The 3,371-nt window shown below is 29.8% G+C and overlaps 1 long non-coding RNA gene across 1 annotated transcript; it reads left to right on the forward strand.

Moving 5' to 3' along the window:
• Positions 1 to 1,130, forward strand: LOC147926589 (uncharacterized). Its single transcript, XR_015582903.1, has 3 exons — positions 1 to 139; positions 223 to 410; positions 913 to 1,130. It is a non-coding gene; the product is annotated as an uncharacterized LOC147926589 (long non-coding RNA).
• The last annotated feature ends 2,241 nt before the right edge of the window (positions 1,131 to 3,371 follow it).

Here is a 3,371-nt window from a genome sequence, read left to right on the forward strand (position 1 = left end):
TTTGTTGTTGCCTAGCCGCTGAAAACAAAGAGAAAGAGGAGAAGGAAGAGTAAACTTGATTTTGGTGTTCAAGCAAAAAGGAACAGAATCGTCAGGGTTTGGGAGAAGGTGGATCTGTATACTTAAATCGTTTTGAAAGGTATTGAGTTTTGGTAGGGTTGTAGGTAAGAGATTTTCGTACACTCTCCTTTTTACAGAAGTTAATTTGGGTTAATATTCTAGGAGATATCGACAGTTTCGTGGGGCGTTTCTTCTCAGTCGCGGATTGAGACCAGCGGGAGTTTCGAGATCGATTGCGGTTTCAGCTGAGATCTGATCGTGCTGAAATTTTGTGGGAAGCTTCGTGACGCCTAGGAATAGCTTTTCACCGGAGGGATTTGATAAATAACGGTTCATTTTCATTTTAGAAGGTGAGTGCATGACCATGGCTAATCTAAGCCTTTGATTCCCTTGTTCTTGCTTGTTGTTGCTTGTTTGTGTGTTTTTCTTGCTGGGATTGGTTGATACAGGTTCCTAAGGAGGTATAAGGCTTGGGTATTGAGTATTGGGTGTTTTAGAGGAGATTTGGGAGCGAGATTTGACTCTCGACTTCGCGCGGATCGCAGTTGCAGAGGGAGTGTCGATCGATACCGCTTGGTGTCGGTCGACACCAGCAATTTGGCATTGATCGACACTGTGGGGTAGTGTTGGTCGACACCATTGAGCCAGTGTCGGTCGACACTAGGCTGGTGTCGGTCGACACATCCCTTCTAGCGAGACGATGATTGATTTCCTGATTTGTGTGTTTGTTTGTTGCTTGTTTTGGAACTTTGGAATCATTGTTGCTTGTGTGTATAGCCCAGTAGATGGGAGGATTGCCTCACTGAGTGTTTATCAAATACTCATGCATATCAATTTGTGTTTGTGGTGCAGGTAAAGGCAAAGTGTGATCGTGGAATCAAGGCAATGAAAAGGAGGATGTTCTAGGGACTCGATTGGATGTTGTCTGGCATTGCTAGGTTGCTAGAGTTGAGTCATTAGAAACATTGCTAGGTTGCTGGTTTCATGTTTCTTGTTGTTTGGTATTGGGATATTGCTATCAGGTTGTTATTGATTATTATTGGTTTATTATTGGATATTGATTTATGTTATTCTGCTGTTGATTGTGAATATGGTTAGGTGGCTAGTAGATATGGGACCACTAGTTGTAGTTTATTTATATATATATATATTATTTATTATTTATTAAAAAAAAAGGTCGGTCGTTTCAACACCTCCTTATTGGAAACCCTAAAAAGATAGGTCATTTACAATTATAAATACAATCGTTTGCTTTCACCATAACTCAAAAAAAAAAAAAAAAAAAACTCTCTTCTCTTGAATTTATAGTTTTATCAATTTCAATAATTCTTTAATCATGTTCTCAAATTTATATTTATATTCTGATCTTGATGTTTTTTATGATTCATCGACTGATCCTGTTTATTTTCCTGTTCATATAGTGGTTTCTTGGAAAACAAGATCCAAGAATCATAACGCTTTGGTTGTTGTTGGTTCACCTTACAAAAATGTATAATATTGTGCTTTTTTGGTTGAAGTTTTACGTTTAATTCTTTAATCATGTTCTCAAAAAAAAATCTTCTATTGAATTTATATTTTTATTAATTTCAATTATTCTTTCATCATGTTCTGAAATTTATATTTGTATTCCGATCTTGCTGTTTTTTATGATTATCGATTGATCCCATTAATTTTCATGTTCATATAGTGGTTTCTTGGAAAGCAAGATCCAAAAATCATAACGCTTTGGTTGTTGTTGGTTCACCTTACAAAAATGTATAATATTGTGCTTTTTTGTTGAGGTTTTACGTTTAATTCTTTAACCATGTTCACAAAAAAAAATATTTGTATCCGAATTTCTATTTTTATGATTAATCGACTGATTCTTTTTATTTTTATGTTCGTATAGTGGTTTCTTGGAAAGCAAGATTAATAAATCATAAAGCTTTGGTTGTTGTTGGTTCACCTTACAAAAAAGGTATAATATTGTGCTTTTTTTTGTTGAGGTTTTACGTTTAATTATTTAATCATCTTCTCAACATTTTTTATTTGTATTCTGATTTTCTGTTTTTATGATTAATCGACTCATTCTTTAATTTTTTTGTTTGTATAGTGGTTTCTTGGAAAACAAGTCCATAAATCATAAAACTCTAGTTGTTGTTGGTTCACCTTTCGAAAAAGGTATAATAATTATGTTTTTTTGATGAGGTTATAAATTTAATTCTTTTATTATGTTCTCAAAATTATAATAACATTCAAAAAAAAAATTCTTCAATCGAATATTTATAATATATTCTTATATTTATCTTCCATCTTTTTTAAAAAATATATTGCATATGGATCTTATTATTCTTTTATTTTCCTGTTAATGTAATAGATAATATCGATCAATAAATTTGTTTCTAATTAATATCAGGTATTATTTTATATAATCGGAATGATTAACGTGTTAAATTATTTCTATTATATATAATTTCTTTTTCATAAGTTGATTACACTTGGATTGCCATATTTGCAGGATAACTATGATTGTTAATAGCCATGTATATTTTTGGGAATATAGAAACGAAATTGTTTAATTTTTATCTTTAGCTTAAATTTCATGTAGATTATTTAAATAATCATGTTATATGAGAATTGATAATAATTCTATGTTTTAATTATTACTTTTCTTTATAAAGAAAATATTGAACAGGTTAAACCTAAAGAATACTACAATGAAGATAGTCCTAAGGATGATGTTATGATTCCTTCAACGACTACAACAACTAAGTTATCATATTGGACTATATTCAATACACAAGCTCCTCAAACCAAAGAAATCGCTTATGCTGAAATTTCAAACCCATCTGTTTGGTATCATAAAGACATGATGTGGAAGCCAAGATCAAAGAGAAGACAATTTTTTCACCCTATAATATTCCTATAATATTTGTTTCTTTAATTTAATCTAATTTTTTAATTGTAACATTAAAGTTTATTTAATTTATTAACAATAGAATTATTTATTTTATGACTTTTGTATAATAGAATCTTAAATTTTTAATAAAGCTTGGATTTATGAAAATATTTATTTATAAAGGTTTCTGAAAAAATTCTAATTTATTCTATAATAGATTAATAAATTATACATAAATGAATGACAAATTAATTGTGTATAATCGATTAGTCTTTTATTTAGATTTTATATAATCGATTGATTAGGATGTAAGTAAGTATTGTTTAAATCAGTAAATTAACATATAGAAAAGATATATATGTTATATATTTACACATATCTATTATTATAAATACACAAATTTTATATTATTAAATAAATTTATATATTTAGG

This window comes from Camelina sativa, chromosome 15 (assembly GCF_030686135.1).
Source record: "Camelina sativa cultivar CO46 ecotype springtype chromosome 15, ASM3068613v1".
Lineage (NCBI taxonomy): Eukaryota > Viridiplantae > Streptophyta > Magnoliopsida > Brassicales > Brassicaceae > Camelina > Camelina sativa.